Source organism: Stegostoma tigrinum, chromosome 12 (assembly GCF_030684315.1).
Source record: "Stegostoma tigrinum isolate sSteTig4 chromosome 12, sSteTig4.hap1, whole genome shotgun sequence".
NCBI lineage: Eukaryota > Metazoa > Chordata > Chondrichthyes > Orectolobiformes > Stegostomatidae > Stegostoma > Stegostoma tigrinum.
Genome location: NC_081365.1, coordinates 71,899,236 through 71,918,036, shown reverse-complemented (window position 1 = coordinate 71,918,036; position 18,801 = coordinate 71,899,236). Strand labels below are relative to the sequence as shown.

The 18,801-nt window shown below is 43.2% G+C and overlaps 1 protein-coding gene across 9 annotated transcripts in view; it reads left to right on the top strand.

Annotated features, from left to right (window-relative positions):
• Nucleotides 1-14,645: 14,645 nt before the first annotated feature.
• setdb2 (SET domain bifurcated histone lysine methyltransferase 2) overlaps nucleotides 14,646-18,801 on the top strand; it is a 72,900-nt gene continuing 68,744 nt past the window's right edge. For 8 of the 9 annotated variants that reach the window (XM_048540556.2, XM_048540554.2, XM_048540560.2 and 5 more), the window contains exon 1: nucleotides 14,646-15,170. The gene's annotated coding sequence lies outside the window, so the exon portion shown is untranslated. The remainder of the gene's footprint in view (nucleotides 15,171-18,801) is intronic. The other variant, XM_048540555.2, reaches the window with a different exon arrangement.

The window sequence follows — 18,801 nt, the reverse complement described above, 5'->3', positions numbered from 1 at the left end:
GAATCTCTGCGCTACCGCATGCTGCCCTCGAGGTGGCTGCGGGGGGGATGAGACTGTCAATCACCTCCTTCTGGAGTGTGCCTATGCGCAGGAGGTCTGGAGGGGGATGCAGTGGTATTCGTCGAGGTTCGTCCCGAGCAGCTCCGTGACGCGGGACTCCGTGCTCTCCGGGCTGTTTCCGGGGACGCACACCGAGACCAACATGAACTGCGCCTGGAGGACCATCAATGCGGTGAAAGACGCTCTTTGGTCTGTCCGCAACTTGCTGGTCTGCCAGCTGAAAGAACTGACCCTGACCGAGTGTTGCAGACTGACGCACTCCAAGGTCTAGAGCTGAGGGATGCGCTAAAGCTTGGGGCAGCCACCACCAAGGCGTGGTGGGGAAAGACCACGGTATGAAACCCCTCATCCAGAATGGAAAAAAGGGCTCTATCTGGTAACTGGGCCCAGCTGCCGCTTTCCCCAACTGGTCAGGGGGCCAACTGGGACTGTGCAGGGTGACGACTGCTGGGGTGTTTTCTTTGCTTTGTTTTTTTTTCCTTTTTTTTTACCTTTAGTTGGTGTATGTACCCCCTGGGTAACCCGGAGCGGCTTGCATGACTGGGTAGGTGTGTAAATATGTTTTATTTTTTGTACATCTTACGAATCAAGTATATTTTTTCAAATAAAGAAAAGGTCACGAAACATCTGAAAACTAACCTTCAAGCTCAGCGAGCAAACTCACATCCAGAACCTCCCTCCGGAAATGCCTAACCTGAAGAAGTTACCCTCCTCCCTCCGGAAAGCTTTTGTGCTCCTGAGATGCTGCTTGGCCTGCTGTGTTCATCCAGCCTCACATTTTATTATCTTGGAATCTCCAGCATCTGCAGTTCCCATTATCTCTCACATCCAGAATACACTGCTTATTCGAAATAAAAGAACAGCAAGTGCTTCTGTCAATTTCAAAACAAAGTGCCTGTTAATCAATGAAAGGAGGCAAATAATTTGTTTTTTTTTCAGAAGTAGGTTTTTCCAAATGTGAGAGTCAGAATATAAGGGAGCGTTTATTTCTTTTGTCTTCTCATTAGGCAGACAAAACACTAGCTTATGTCTATTTCTATTGGTAGAATTTCCTTGAATAACTTGCTGGACTGCGAGCACAGACTGTAAAGCTGTGGGGACTCCATGCTGCATCAAGCATGGCTGACTACGAGGTTTAAGGGAGAAATTGTTTAGATTATCCAGTTGTAGATTTTTTTTAACCAAACCTTGTCTTTATCAGACAAGGTCATTTAAATCGAAGCACAAAAGATGACAGCACAGGTTGACATGATATTCTTCACTGTATTACAGTACTTTCTCCATTCGTAAAGCACTCTGAAACGTGAACAAACACATCAGATTGATCAATACAAGGAACAGTTTGATTTTAATCTCAATTTCCCCCAGGCTATTTCACAGATCCCTATGATGAAATATACCTACATTTCATTATGGCACTTAATAATATCATTTGAAATGTAAAAGTACTTTGCACTTAGCTTTCTAAATGTTCAAGATTCCTCATCAGACTTTCCACTTCTTCATGAACTCTCAAACGTGGTGTACTTCTAATGGGCTTCCAAAACCCCACACCACCAGAGAATAACATAGAGGAGGAAACTGAATTTTTATCCCCCATTTAGAAGAAATGGGAACTTAGTCTCAGTACGGGTTGCATTAAGATCAGATCCAACTAATAATAACAGGCTTTATTAAACATTAACATATATAAGAGATGATAATTAGAGGACATTGCCTGTAACCCTACAAATTCAGATTCCAGTTGCAGATCTGTCATCACTATGACACAACTCCTTGCTTGTATGCTATGAAGCTCTTCTTTGATGGTAGTATACTTTTTACTCTCCATTCCCCCCAGGCTATTTCCTTTAACCATTAACTTTTAACAATAATGAACATTTAACTTTGCAGTTATTCTTTCCCTGTCTTCTATCCAAATCCCCACCATAAGTTTTGTTTTCCTCAGCCATTAATATTGAACGCATTCCCAGATCTCATGCAGGACATAAGGGCTGTGTGTGCTCATTTGTCATTTTCTTGGAAAATAAGCATGGGCATGGAGTGGGATAGCATATTCTCAGGACATCTGCTTGATTGTTGGGCTGTGTGGCAGTGAAAACCATCAGGAAAAATCTGAATGAAGAGGTACCCTCCCAGTATTTGAGCTATCACACCACTCTTTGTAGATGTGAATGACAAACAGAAATTCTCTACTTCACATTGTCTATGGTGCCACCTAAGGATGAAGAATCTGTAAGTGAGGAAATAAGGAATTTCCTACTACCCGTAGAGTAGGAATATCACATTGTGTGGTGACAATGGAACTGCAGATGCTGGAGATTCCAAGATAATAAAATGTGAGGCTGGATGAACACAGCAGGCCCAGCAGCATCCCAGGAGCACAAAAGCTGACGTTTCAGGCCTAGACCCTTCATTTTGTTGTCTCACATTGTGTAGTTATGCACTTCAGGATGATGCTGATCCTCTTCAGACAAGAGTTGTAGTGATTGGAACCAGGTGGACCTTGTTGACTATGAGGTCCTTGTTTGAGTTCATTAACCTGGGCCAATCAAAAAAGCCCTGCCTGACCAATATGAACGGGAAATTTTCACATAGGCAGTTCCAACTGGGGCTCTGTTTGATACTGATTCTTTGATCACATGGGTGTTTTTCCCGGTGGTGGTATCCTGATAAAGTTATTTGTACGCCTGGTGTTTTTTACTGTGTCTCACACCTGCACATGCACAAAGGGGAAAAAAATATAAACAGGAGATTTAACATCTCCTCAGTTTAGGCAACTGACTCCAAGCTGGTTGACCACAGCCAGTGTACTGTTCACACACAAATAAAGGGTGACTTGGTGATGGGGTACCAGCCTCTGTGCAATTATTTCAGTGGTGAAGGGAGAAAACAGTGTGTGCCTGAAGAACATTTGCTTCAATAGTCATCTTGGAGTTGGGGTTAGCATTTCTAGTGTCATGCCTTTATTTGGGAAGCTTGATTCATTTCATCCTGCCGTTGAATACTGGGCCCAGTATGTGGAAACAGTGTGGAATTTTTTCAGGTGACTGACATTGGGGGCATGATGCCAAGCAACAAGTAACCCTTCTGACAGCTTGCGGACCACAGCATTTTCGGCTATAAAGGGGCTTAAGTTTCCCAGAGGCACCAGACACTAAAACCTTTCAAGAGTTGACTGAGTTAGTTAAGGAATATTACAATCCAAAACCACCTCTAATTGAGACGCTATTGGTTTTATTTGGCTCTTAGAGAACAGGGGATATCCATACTGGAATTTTTGAAGAGGCTAACATGACTGGCAGAGGTATGTGATTTTGGGTTAACCCTGAATGAGATGCTGAGAGACCGTTTGGTATGTGGGATTAATGACATAACCGTACAGAAATACCTACAAGTTGAAGCCTGCTTGCACTTCAAACAGGCACTGCAACTGGCTTTATCATTAAAAAATGTAGCAAGTGGAGCATGGGAACTACAGGGCATTCCAATAGAAGTGGACACCTTTACCTGTCCAATTGAACTTGGGGAACAGTACTTGAGTGCAGGCAATCACAGAGTCTCATGCAGGGCATATCCTGAGCAGAGGAACTCTAGAAAAGCCCACAGCAGAACCCCACAACAAAGCTGAGCCTCGGCCAAGTGGCTTAAATGTTCTTCGGGATCTGGGCTGATAAGCCATTGTCATTGCTACTGGTGTGCTGATTTGAGACAGCAAAGTTGACGGGGAGGGGGGCAGCTGTGCTTTATGAAGCAGGATATGAGTAATGCCTACCTGCAATTGTGACTGGATGAGGAGTCCGAGAAGTACACTACAATTAACACCCAGAAGGGTTTACATCAATACAGGAGACTGCCATTTGGGGTATCATCAACCTGCATCCTTTTCCAGCAGACCATGTAGAACATTTTACAAGGCCTACCCCATGTTGCCATTTATCTGGATGACATACTAATAATGGGAAAGACCAATAAAGAGCACTTGGAGAATCTGGACATAGTACTTAAATGTTTCTCCCATGCACGTGTGTACCTTTGAAAGGAAAAATGTGTTCCAGGTGCTCCAAGTGACAAACTTGGGTTACACAGAGTTGACAAAACTAGCTTACACCTGTTGGAAGAGAAAGTGAGGGCAATCAAAGGAGCTTAGGTCTTTCCTTGGGTGAGTGAATTATTGTGGAAAATTCATATGTAACCTGACCTCCATCTTGGTACCCTTACGCCTGCATTTGAAAAAGGTTCAGGGTTGGAAATGGTCACGTAGCTAAGAAGTAGCCTTTAGGGAAGTGAAAAAGCAGCTATCGTCATCTAACATTAGTCTACTACGGTCTGAACAAAGGAAGAGGTAGTGCTGACATATGATGCCTCCTCATACAGTATCAGGGTAGTGTTGGCTCAGTGGTGGCCCAATGGAGAGGAACGCCCAAAAGCTTAAGCTTCCTGGACTTTGGCTGATTCCAAACACAAATATGCCCAGATGGAGAAGAAAGGTTTGGCCGTCATCTTCAGTGTGAGGAAGTTCCACCAATACCTTTACAGATGGGAATTTGTCATTGTTACAGATCACAAATCCCTGCTAGGGCTACTGAAGAAGGTGCCACTCATAGCTTCCGGTACAAGTATATGTTAGAGCAGCGTCCAGGAAGCCAAATGGCTAATGCAGGGATAGCAAGAACTGCAGATGTTGGAGTCAGAGTCAATACAGTGTGGAGCTGGGGGAACACAGCAGGTCAGGCAGCATCACAGGAGTAGGAGAATCGATATTTCATGAAGAGTCTAGTCGTAAAACGTCGATTCTCCTGCTCTTCTGATGCTGCCTGACCTGGTTAATGCAGATCCCTGAGCCACCTCCCACTGGCAGATACTCCACCGATGGTGCATCCTCTGGGAGAGTCCATTTTGGTTGTAAGCTTCCTGGACACTCTGGCTACCGCTGACAATATCTGACTGTGGACACAAAAAGATTCTATCTGAGTGAAACTAAAACAGTTGGTGCTAATTGGGGAAACAGAAAGGCTATTGCAACTCAGATTGAAACATTTCTGGGCACAACAAAACCAGATCACTGTAGAGGATGGCATATTACTTTGGGGAGCAAAGGCAATTGTCCCAATTAAAGGTCGCTGCCATATACAGGTTGAACTCCACCAGGGTCATCCAGGGGTTACCAAGATGAAGATGCTAGCAAGAAGCTGTGTCTGCTGGCCAGGGTTGGATGCCTACATAGCTGTGTAGGTGGGGCAGTGCCCAGAGTGCCAACAAAAACAAAAATTGCCACAGGCAGTGCTCCCACATTCGTGGGAATGGCCAGGTAAACCCTGGGCTTGGTTGTCAATGTTCCTGACCGTTGTGGATCAAAGTGGTTTGATACGCATAAAGCTCATTTAACAAACCCAGGGATGATGATTGAAAATCTGCGAGCACTGTTCATGATACACGGACTCTGGAAGTATTGGTCACAGACAATGGGATGTCATTTACCAGCAGGGAATTTGATTATTTCCTAAAGTCAAATGGCATTTGGCACATGACAACAGCTCCATACTATCCATTGTCCAATGGTCTAGTGGAAAGAGCAGTCCAAACATTGAAGGCAGGCTTAAAGAAGCAGCCTACAGTGTTACTTGAGACCTAAACTGTCCCGATTCCTGTTTGATTGTAGGGCTATTCCATTCGCAATGACAGGGGTAGCTACAATGGATGGTAAGACAAGATATTTTCGGGAACTCTACAGACTCAGTCCACAATTCCATATAATCTGACATTGCTAAGATATAGCTCTACACGCACATGCTCAGCAATTATCCTGAGAGTAAACAGTAAAGCTGTACTCAATGGGAGATTTCATAGAATCCCTACAGTGTGGAAACCAGCTATTCAGCCCAACAAGATCATACTGAATGTCTGAAGAGCATCCCATTCAGACTCACCACCCCCCCACCCTATCACCTGACATTTCTCATGGCCAATCCACCTAATCTACACATCCCTGGATACTATGGGCAATTTAGCCTGGCCAATCCACCTAACCTGAACATTTTTGGACCATGGGAGGAAACCCATGCAAACATGAGGAGAATGTGCAAACTCCACACAGACAGTTGCCTGAGGCTGGAATTGAACTCAGGTGCCTGATGCTGTGAGGCAGCAGCGCTAGCCACTGAGCCAAAGTACCCCCACAGTGGGGTTGTGTTTTTCATACTAAACATTACTGAGCCCTCTAAAAGCTAAGAAAAAAATTGCAGGAGGTTAGAAATGTGGATTGAAATTGAATTTCCTCCAAAATTTCTATGAAATTTTCCATTCAGTACAGCTGATCACCAAAACACAATCTACCCAGATGAAATTTCAGGTCATAGGATCATTATGGTACCAAAGGGAATCATTCAGTGCACGAGATCCAGGCCAACTCTTTGTACAGCAATCTGCTTAGACCCTGTTCTATTTCCATAGGTCTGCATGTTTATTTTGTGTATAAAAGTTAGTCCTGTCATCCTAATTATATCACTTGTTCACAACCCCAAATCCTTGTACCATCACCTAATGGGAGCAGCTTTCATTCATCTACCTAAAGTAGTCAAAATCTTTAGCACCTCTGTTAAAATCTTCACTCTACCACCTGTAGCTTTATGAAGAATAACTCCAGCTTCCACAACCTTGCGTTGCAGGTAAAATCCATCATCCTTGAAACCATTAAGGTAAATCTCATCTGCACCATCTCAAGGACCCTAACATCTTTTCTGAATTGTGGTGACTACCATTCGATGCAATATTCTGGTTGTAGCTTAACCAGAGATTCATACAAGTTCAGGACAACTTTACTTCTTTCCTATTGAATACTCTATTTTTGATATCCAGATTCTGCATGCTTAACTCAGTATTCTTATGTTCTGCCATCTTAAAAGATACGTGCACATGAATGCTCAGGTCCCTTTGTTCCTGCACACATCTTTAGAACTGTGCCACTCAATTTTTATTGCCAGTCCCTAACCCTATTATATCACCTCACACTTGTCTACATAAAAGTACATCTGTGGTTTCTCTTCTCAGTCTGGTAAGTTACCTACATGTTATTGCTGTCAATTGACATCATCCTCACTATTTGCTATATCTCCACTTTTGATAATATTGGAAAATTTTGAAATTTTATTTTCTCTTTCAAATCAATGGCACATATATATGCATCAAAAACAACATTGATCCTAACACTAACCCCTTGAGAGTTCTACTCTCCATTTTGTCAAGACTAACTGCTACTATCCACCAGTGTTAAAACAACCATTTATGATGATTGTATCAGTGATAATGGGAACTGCAGATGCTGGAGAATCCAAGATAATAAAGTGTGAAGCTGGATGAACACAGCAAGCCAAGCAGCATCTCAGGAGCACAAAAGCTGACGTTTCGGGCCTAGACCCTTCATCAGTGAGGATGAAGGGACTGATGAAGGGTCTAGGCCCGAAACGTCAGCTTTTGTGCTCCTGAGATGCTGCTTGGCCTGCTGTGTTCATCCAGCTTCACACATTATTATCATTTATGATGATTAATGTTTTCTGTCCTCATACTACTTTTTAAGTCACAATTGATGACTGGTCTATTATGTGATACTTTCTCAAATGCTTCCTTAGAATCCACAGAGATAACATTCACCACATTCCCATCATCAATCTTATATGTTACATCATCAGAAAATTTAACTAAATTCATTAGCACAACTTTCCTTTCAAAAATATGAAGCTGGGCTTTCTTGATTAACAAACCTCTTCATATGCCTGTGGATATTGTTTGGATTCTTGATTCTTTGGTGTTAACTTGACCAGCCAGTGGTTACTAGTAATGTTTGAGGAATGAGAGTGTTACATCTGTCATTCTCCAATTCTCTGGTACCTCCCAGTATTTAGTGAAGAATTGCAAGTACTACTGTTATTTCCACTCACAGCTCCTTCATAACCTGTGATGCAGATCAGCCAGACCAGATTAACAATCCATTTTCAGCATATTCAGCCTTTCCAGTATTTCCTGCCTACCTATTTTCAACCCAAAAAATAGTTCCATCGCTCCACTTCTCTGATATTTTGTCAGGATCCTTTTCTTTAGTAATACTGACATTTGGTATTCTAGCCTTGCCCTGCATCACTTGGCATAAATCATTCTCATTATCCCTAATAGGCCTCACCCTTTTTTTAATGACCTGCTTACATCTGGAAGAGTTTTGCATTATTGTTATATTACTTGTCATTCTATTCTCACATCCCCTCTCAACTGAGTATATTCAGGACAAAGAAGAAATCCCTGTCAATCTTAGAAACACTATCTCCTGTTTTGGGGGCAAAGTGGAAAGTAGGGATATCCCTATACTCCATCGCTGGGAAAATTATTGCCCAAATCTTCACTAGGCACTTTGCTCCATGTCTTTCAGGAGATGCTTCCTGAAAACAACTCCCAGGGATAGATGGAATATAGATTTAGATTTTATTGTCACATGTACTCAAGTACAGTGAAAAATATACAATGTTGCCACACACAGCATTAAAGTCCTTCTTCATGTAAATTAGAAAAATAAAGAAATAAAGTTAAAAGTCTGTCTTTCTTGAGAGCAATAATGGGGGTCCCAGTCCCCTCTGCTTAGCTTGCTGTCTGAGCGACTTCAGCTGCCTTTTCCCAACACTGCCACCGCAGATACTGAGGGACCTCCCTCACCACTCGCTCTTCCCATGTTAGGCTCGACGCCAAGTAACAAAATCCATGCTCCAGACCCAACAAAACCATGATGCCATCACCGCTGCTACTGCTGATGATGAAGCTGCCACCTCCGAGCTCCTCCTGCTGCCTCTGGAACATGCCCGAACAGGACCAGCTCACAGCCTCCAATCACCGGGTACACACTGGGCCTCACTGTCATCACTGGCTCCCTTAGAGTGCCACCCCGGATCATGTCACCAGCTGACACGGGCTGCCTGTTCATGCTGTTCAATTTCTCCTCGCTGTACAGATTCAAGGTAAGTAGTGTAATGAAAGATAGAAATGTAAAGAGAAAAGTAAAAGAAAAAGTGAAAAAAAAGTTAAAGTGGGTGGAGCAGGTGCGTGGGCAGGAGCCCACATGCTGAGCTCTTACTCTGTCGCCATCTTGATAGATTTCTTTCAGAATATAATGCGGTGAAGTGTGAGGTTAATCATTTTGGTCATGAAACTAAAAAAATGAAATACGACTTAAAAGGTGAAAACTTGTAAATGATAATAATGTTCAGAAAGTTTGGGTGTGCTCCGATAAGGAACTTAGAAAGCATACGGAAACAAAAGTAATTAGGAAGGCAAATGAGATCACAACGTGTGGAGCTGGATGAATACAGCCGGCCAAGCAGCATCAGAAGAGCAGAAAGGCTGACGTTTCGGGCCTAGACCCTAGAAGACCTTTTTTTCTGAAGAAGGGTCTAGGCCCGAAACGTCAGCCTTCCTGCTCCTCTGATGCTGCTTGACAGGCTGTGTTCATCCGGCTGTACACCGTGTTATTTCAGATTCTCCAGCATGTGCAGTTCCTACTATCTCAGGAAGGCAAATGATATGTTTTTTCTTTATTGCCAAGGGATTGGAGTAAATGACTACATAAATCTTACTGTGGTTGTATGGGGATTTGTCTGAAACCATACCTAGAATACATTGTGCAATCTTGGTCTCCATATTTAAGAAAGAATGTACTTGCATTGGAGTCAGAACAGCAAAAGCCAACTAGATTGATCCCTAGGATGACAGGATTGCCCCAGATATTTTCTGATCAACCTATTCAGAGTTGTTATTACACACCTCTGGATCAGATGGGACTAGAAGCCAGTTTTCTTGGCTTAGAGGTGTGAACAATACCACTCTGTCTCAAGAGCCTCTATGATAGAAAATTGGGCCTTTATTTTCTGGAGGTAGAACAGTAAGAGGCGATTTCAGTGAAGCATACAAAATTATGAACAGGTTTAACATAGTAGACACTGAGGTATTGTTTCTACTGGGTGGGGAATCTGGAACATGAGAACTCAAGCTCAGGATGGAGGTGTTGATCCGCAGGGCAGAAATTATTCTCCTTCACTCCGACGACTGAATCAGGAAGATTCTGCCAAATTGAGCCAAATGATAGCACAGCATCCTCTAGTGGTTAAATGTGGAACAAAAGTTTAAAATATAGAGTAATCGAGTCCTAGAGATATACAGCATGGAATCAGACCCTTTGCTCCAACTTGTCCAGGCTGACCAGACGTCCTAAATAAATCTAGTCCCATTTGCCAGCATGTGGCCCATACCCCTCTAAACCCTTTGTATTCATGTACCCATCCAGATCCCTTTTAAATGTAATTGTACCAACCTCCACCACTTCCTCTGGTAGCTCATTCCATACACACACCATCCTCTGTATGAAAAAGTTGTCCCTTAGATCCCTTTTATATCTTTTCCCTCTCACTTTAAATCCATGCCCTCTAGTTTTGGATTCCCTCACCCCGTGGAAAAGTCCCTGACTATTTACCCTATCCATTCCCCTCATGATCTTATAAACCTCTATTACATCACCCCTCAGCCTCTGATGCTCCAGGGAAAATAGCCCCAGCCTATTCGGCCTCTCCCGATAGCTCAAACCATCCAACCCTGGCAACATCCACATAAATCTTTTCTGAACTCATTCTAGTTTCACAACATCCTTCCTACAGGATGTAGATGGGGTCACGTGACCTGTAAAGAATTTGGGGATTTACATATACGTATCAATCAAGTAGAACACTTTAACTGATTAAAGATATAGCAACATCTTGCGTTTGTTTGGCACATCCTCAACAATGGTGTGAAGCTTTGAACTTTTACTTATAAATTCTGTGTCTGATACTACCTCTCTCACTGACACCTGGAGAAGGACTGAGGCTCCAAAAACTTGTGTTTTCAAATAAACCTGTTGGACTATAACCTGGTTAACAAAGTGTGGAGCTGGATGAACACAGCAGGCCAAGCAGCATCTCAGGAGCACAAAAGCTGACGTTTCGGGCCTAGACCCTTCATCAGAGAGGGGGATGGGGAGAGGGAACTGGAATAAATAGGGAGAGAGGGGGAGGCGGACCGAAGATGGAGAGAAAACAAGATAGGTAGAGAGGAGAGTATAGGTGAGGAGGTAGGGAGGGGATAGGTCAGTCCAGGGAAGATGGACAGGTCAAGGAGGCGGGATGAGGCGGTAGGTAGGAAATGGAAGTGCGGCTTGAGGTGGGAGGAAGGGATGGGTGAGAGGAAGAACAGGTTAGGGAAGCAGAGACAGGCTGGGCTGGTTTTGGGATGCAGTGGGGGGAGTGGAAGAACTGGGCTGGTTTTGGGATGCAGTGGGGGAAGGGGAGATTTTGAAGCTTGTGAAGTCCACATTGATACCATTGGGCTGCAGGGTTCCCAAGCGGAATATGAGTTGCTGTTCTTGCAACCTACGGGTGGCATCGTTGTGGCACTGCAGGAGGCCCAGGCTGGACATGTCGTCTGAGGAATGGGAGGGGGGTTGTGTGAGGGGGACTGTGACTCAGTAGCAGTGAAGGAATGGTAATATAGTTCCAATTCAGGATGATAAATTTGGAGGGGAACTTGCATGTGTTGGTGTTCTCATATATGTGCTGTCCTCACTGTTTGGATGGCAGAGTGCACACATTTGAAAGATGCTACAGTTCAATGTGTAGAAGATATTCACTGCCATCATGGTGTGCTTTTGGTGGAGGATATGTTTAAGGTAGAGGATGGTTGCTGATCAAACAGATTACTTTATCCTGGATCATGTTGAGCTTCTTGACTGTTAATAGGGTTCCACCCATCCAAACAAGTGGTGTGAATTCCATTACTTTGATTATTTGTGGGCAGGCTTTGAGGAGTCAGGTGGTGAATTATTCACTGCAGAATGCACAGTATCTGACTTGATTTTGTAGCCACTGTATTTATATGCATATCAGAATCAGAACAGACCCCATTCAGAGAATAAATGGATCGTAAAATGCTTATCTGGCTAACACTCACCTGGCACATTGTACTCATTGTCATCATGCTGCTACCATCAGTAGCTAAAAGCTCTGCCTTGTCTTACCTCTGACTATGACATTGTTAGCTGTAAAAATAAAACTGTGTACATTGTCAGTAATCCTTACCATGTACTGCTGGAATATGTCTTGGCTAACTGATAGCCAAGTGGCAATCATCAGAAACATACTGTCTAAATGGCATTTTAAATGTTGTAAGTTCTTTGAATTATTTTGCTAAATGAATGGACTTGTAGCTATGTTTTGAATCTAGCTTGGAAAAGAATCTTGCTCTGTAAAATTTAGGATTTAATTCTTCCAGGATCAGTATTTTGTGTGAACACCTTTTAATTGAAAGATTGAGGTATCTCGGAACTAGGCATATGATTATAGTGTCACCTTCTTTTAAAACATAAGTGATGGAGCTACACCAATCTGCGTGCTGGTCAATCTTTGAATTATAGCATTTCACGTCATCTCATTCAGTTCAGCCCGATGTATCTCCTAAATGTGCATGCTGCACTTCTTTGGAGGATCAATAAATGGAGTTGCATCATCTTTAGGAGGTGATGGCATAGTGCCAATATTGTAAATACCCATTTGGTTTATTAATCTACCTTTGGGAAGGAAATCTGCTGCCTTTGTCTGGTCTACAGTAATGTGACTTCAGATCTCTCACAATGTGACTGGTTCTTACAGCCTTGTACATTGGGCTAACAAGCCACTCAGCTCAGAGGCAATAAATGCCAGTAACAACATTCAACTCCTGCAGGAGAATAAACTAAATAAATCCTTACAATGCAGTAATGCATCATCATTAAAATTTTCAATCTTGTCAAATCTGTATGGGTAGAGTCATTTGAGATCATTGGTTAGTTTTATTTTGTCATGTCAGTCTGTTGCCTCAGAATGGATGTGGTTTGAATCACATGAATTGTAACTATACTGAGACCTGTGCCGTTGCTGAATCATTGCTATCTCAGGTAAAAGATTTCAGGAAGCCAGGAGGAGCTTTTGTTGGCACTGCAGTGTGATTCTGTTAATGCATGGAATTGGTTATGTGGTGTGAGATGGTCTCATATGGGCTGAAACATGGCGTGCCCCTTCCAAACTACATGCTCTTTAGGATGCATTATAGGAATATTTTGGCACTGGTTCCCATTGTTGTAGATTTTGGTGCGTACCCTCATGTCTCTTCAGGACAGTTAGTTTATACAAGTTTCTGATTGCCTTATACATTGACATGTTGTGAGTTTAACAATATGGCATGCTTAGTCATCTTCTGAAATTTGAATTTGCTCGACTGTGTATGACATTGATGTTTTTGCATTGGTACACCTTCTTGACACTTTCCTTGCTGCTGGTGTTCCGGTATTGTACGCCTCATTGGTCACTTGTGTTTTGTTCTGTTTTCTGGTTTAGCTTTTGAAACTACAATTCCAGCATATATCTGCCCAATATTCCATCACAGCCAACATAGTGTGAGTTAGCTTCTACCAGGACGTTCGGAAGTCATTTGCACTGGGCAGCAAAAAAAATGAAGCAAATAAAGATATGGAGAGCACAAGGAGAAGTAAACACCACCTCAAACCTGTCTAAAAAACCAAAGGAACTGCAGATGCTGTAAATCAGGAACAAAAACAAGAAGTTGCTGGAAAAGTTCAGAAAGTCTGGCATTATCAGTGAAGAAAAAAAATCAGAGTTTTCTGAAGAAGGGTCTAGGCCCAAAACATCAACCTTCCTGCTCCAGTGATGCTGCTTGGCCTGCCTGCTGTGTTCATCCAGTTCTACACCTTGGTATCATGGAGTTAACATTTCGGGTCTCGTCACCCTCTTGTCGTGGAAGGGGCACTGGACCCAAAACATTAACTCTGATTTTTTTCTTCACAGATGTTGCCAGACCTGCTGAGCTTTTCCAGCAACTTCTGTTTTTGTTCCTCAAATCTGTCATTTCAGTTGGAAGCTATGCAACAATTAGCGTCTGCTAAATGTGTAAAGGAGCACATTTTATACCACATAAAAACGTAATCAATTCTGATGAAAGACTTTGTGGTCCTGAGACGCTGCTTGGCCTGCTGTGTTCATCCAGCTTCACACTTTATTATCTTCAATTCTGATGAACTAGCCCAACTTTTCGGAATTGGCGGTCTTACTTTAAATTATTTCTTCCCCTCTTCGGGAAGGTGTTGAAAATTCCCCATGGCTGAGAGACAAAGTGATGACAGTTGGGCGCCCTGCCTCTGGACAGTGTCTTCACATCAACCTGCCAGGGTTTTGCTCCAAATCTGCGAGGGGATTACAAGCCTGCTGGTTGGTTAAGCTGATTCGATTTCCTTTATCCTTAATGTCGGTTGCTTTTTGGGTTACTCTATCATTTTGCTTTTGTCGGTTTGTCGTTGCTTTGCTGGGTGAATTTTGCCAGTTTGACCTCACTGCACTCCCTCTGAACACCAGATGCTCATTCCCCCGCAGAAAAAGGCCGGAACCTTTGAACGGCCGGACTATCTGCACTGAAGCGGGGTTGCTGGGGCGACGGGTAGTGTGGGGCATCGATTTAGTGTTGCACAGCGGATGATGATGATGATGATGATGATGGTGGGTGGTAGTGGTTTGGATTTAGCCGGGAGTCGATGAGACGGTAACTTTACCTGCGCCTTCGTTAATAAACGGGCGGGAAGGCAGCGGAGGATCGGAGCACTGACATTTCCATTTCGCTCTCCCCTTTCTTCGCGCTGATGTTGCAGTCTTCTGGCTCTGTCTGCCGCCGCCCGTTATTTGTCAGACGGTGCTGCTCGATGTGAAAGTCCGGCGGGGAAGGCTGGAGAGTCAGCTGGCAGGACAGTCGGGGGCCGGCAGGAGGCTTATGTTGAAAGGTTATTGATCTGAAACGTTGTCACCCCTCAACCTGACCGCGACTTCATAAATCAGCACAAACGCAGATCTACGTGCAAATAATTCCTATTACAACTTGTCAGGGGCAGCAGGCTGTCCCTATCTTTCTCTAATCAACCACCTCTCCTCTTCCCCCGAGCCCCGAAATACTCGGGCTTGGTGAAAGCCTCCTAGCTTCCATCCCTACATCTCAAAGAAAAGCAGGTATTGCTGACGTTGGAAATCTGATTGTACACGTGGCACAAAGTTAGAAGCCAAAATATTAAAAACAACTTTCAAAAGTTATAAAATTCGAGGTTTATGAAATCATGAGGGGCATGGATTGGGTATGTGGAGGGTGGGTGGAGTCCAAAACAAGAGGGTGTAGGTTTAAAGTGAGAGAAACGATATAAAAGGGACCTGAGGGGCAACTTTTTCATGCAGAGGTTGGTGCATGTATGGAGGGAGCTGCTGGGGAAAATTGTGGAGTCTGGTACAATTACAATATTTAAAACACATCTGGATGGGTATATTAGCCAAATGCTGGCAAATAGATTTAGAATTCCTGCATTGTTGAAACAGGCCCTTTGGCCCAATAAGTCCACACTGACCTGCAGAGCATCCCACCCAGACCCATTACTCTATAACCTGCCTTACGTGTCCCTGAGCACTATGGACAATTTAGGATAGCCAAGCCACCTAGCCTGCATGTGTTTGGACTGTGGAAGGAAACTGGATCACTCCGAGGAAACCCGTGCAGACTCGGGGAGAATGTGCAAATGCCACACAGTCGCTCAAGAGTGGAATTGAACCTGGGTCCCTGGTGCTATGAGGCAGTAGCGCTAACCACTGAGCACAGTGCTGCCCTGTGTTGGATATCTGGTCACTGTGGATAAGTTGGAACGAAGGGTCTGATTCAGTACTGTATATCTCAAGGGGTCTAGCTTAAAAACATGTCAGATGATCATGGAGACATTAACAATTACCCACAAATATAAAACTTTATTTTGTGCTGTTGTCAGTATTAAAAACCAAGGTGTACCTCACTGATCAAAACTTGCTTTTGCAACAGTGATGTTAGATTTAAAACATATACAGAGGATGCTGGAGAAACTCAGGTCTGGTAACACCCATGGAAAGAGAGAGGGAGATACAGACGAACGTTTTAAGTCTGGTATGACTCATCTTTAATAAAAACCAAAAGAACTGCGGATGCTGTAAATCAGGAACAAGAACAAAGTTGCTGGAAAAGCTCAGCAGATCTGGCAGCGTCTCTGAAGGAGAAAACAGAGTTAACGTTTCCGGTCCGGTGACCCTTCCTCCAAGGGGGAGGAAGGGTCACTGGACCCAAAACGATGACTCATCTATAGACAACTAATGGAAGCCATATTGGAACTGAAAATTAACCCTGTTTCTCTCTCCACAGAATTAGCTGTGTGGAACAAGGTAGAGAAGGAATTCTGATAGGCAAAATATGACCACTGGTGTCAAAGCATCAGTGTTGAGTGTCTCAGTTATTCACTTGCACGTTAATGATTTAGATGTGATAAAAACCACATCATCAAATTTGCTGAAGAGACACAAATGATTTTGTAAGATACTAATCAACCAGTCAGATGGATAGAGCAGTGGCTAATTGAGTTTAGTTTGGAGAAATGTAAGGAATTGCATTTGGATAAGGTTAACAGGGCAAGGGAATACACAGTTGCTTGGAATGGAGAACTGCAGAGGAATTTGGAGTGCAGTTTCACTTGTTTGAAAATGGCTGGACAGAGGCAAGTAAGGTGGTCAAGAAAGCATGTGGCATACTTTTTTTTTACCTGAGACATAGAATAAAAGAACTGGGGCTATGCTGGAACAATATAAAATGCAATTATGCTACACCTAGTATACCATGTACAATTTTGGTCACTGCACAGTAGGAAAGATATGATTGCATAATGGAGGCAATTTACAAGGATGTTACCTGGCCTGGAGAATTTTAGCTGTGAAGACAGTTAATAGACTAGGGTTGCTTTCTTTAAGTGACGTGGAACTTAGCTGAAATGTTTCAAACCATTGAGGGATGCATAACCCCCACAGACAGATTTGCAGTGTGTGTCCAAATGTTTAGATGAGATTTGAGGGAAACGTTTGCACCGACTGTGTGGTGATAGTCTGGAGCTGGATGCCTAAAAGTGATAGTTGTGGAAATCCTCTGAACACTTGATGTGTACATTAATATACATCTGAAGTGCTGTAACCTACATGGCTGTGGGACAAGATCTGGGATGTAGGATGAGGCAGGATGGTTATTTTCACTTTGTATATTTTTAGATTAACTGTGCCTTTCTCCAGTCCATATCTAGTCTGAGCTTCACAGGTCATTCAATAAATAGTGATTTTTTTTTTTCCTCAATGAACTGTGCTTTCTGATGATAATTTCTTGCATTCTCCATGATTTGTTTTCAATGTTAATGCTAAAAATTGAATCTGAAAATATTCCCTAAAAATATGGAAATTAAGAAGTATCCAGTCGCACAAGTGGAAAAACCTGGATAACATCCAAACGTAGACGGATAAGTTACATTTGTCACCAAAATAACAACACAATAACCACAATGAGTGAATCTGTCCACCTTCCCACACCATTCAATGTTATTACCATTACCATTGTTCTTTTTTTTAAAGAGAACATTACAAAGTCCACCTTCAGCTCTTAGTTCATAGCTCCAAACCAAAAATAATAAAAGTAAAAATAATAGACAATAGACAATAGGTGCAGGAGTAGGCCATTCGGCCCTTCGAGCCAGCACCCCCATTCATTATGGCCATGGCTGATCATCCACAATCAGTATCCTGTTCCTGCCTTATCCCCATAACCCTTGATTCCACTATCTTTAAGAGCTCTATCTATCTCTTTCTTGAAACTATCCAGAGACTTGGCCTCCACTGCCTTCTGGGGCAGTGCATTCCATATATCCACCACTCTCTGGGTGAAGAAGTTCCTCCTCAACTCTGTTCTAAATGGCCTACCTCTTATATTTAAACTGTGTCCTCTGGTTCTGGACTCCCCCATCAACGGAAACATACTACCTGCCTCCAGATTGTCCAATCCCTTAATAATCTTATACGCCTCAATCAGATCCCCTCTCATCCTCCTAAACTCAAGTGTATACAAGCCCAGTCGCTCCACTCTTTCAACATATGATAGTCCCGCCATTCCGGGAATTGACCTTGTGAACCTACACTGCACTCCCTCAATAGCCAGAATGTCCTTCCTCAAATTTGGAGACCAAAACTGCACACAATACTCCAGGTGCGGTCTCACCAGGGCCCTGTATAGCTGCAGAAGCTCCTCTTTGCTCCTATACACAATTCCTCTTGTTATGAAGGCCAGCATGCCATTAACTTTCTTCACTGCCTGCTGTACCTGCATACTTGCTTTCATTGACTGATGTACAAGAACACCCAGATCTTGTTGAACTTTCCCTTTTCTTAACTTGACTCCATTTAGATAGCCATCTGCCTTGCTGTTCTTGCCACCAAAGTGGATAACCACACATTTCCCCACATTAAACTGCATCTGCCATGCATCCGTCCACTCCACCTAGCCTGACCAAGTCACCCTGTATTCTCATAACATCCTCCTCACATTTCACCCTGCCACTCAGCTTTGTGCCATTAGCAAATTTGCTAATATTACTTTTAATGCCTTCATCTATATCATTAATGTATATTGTAAATAGCTGCGGTCCCAGCACTGAACCTTGTGGAACGCCACTGGTCACTACCTGCCATTCCGAAAGGGACCCGTTTATCACTACTCTTTGCTTCCTGTCAGCCAGCCAATTTTCAATCCAGGTCAGTATTTTGC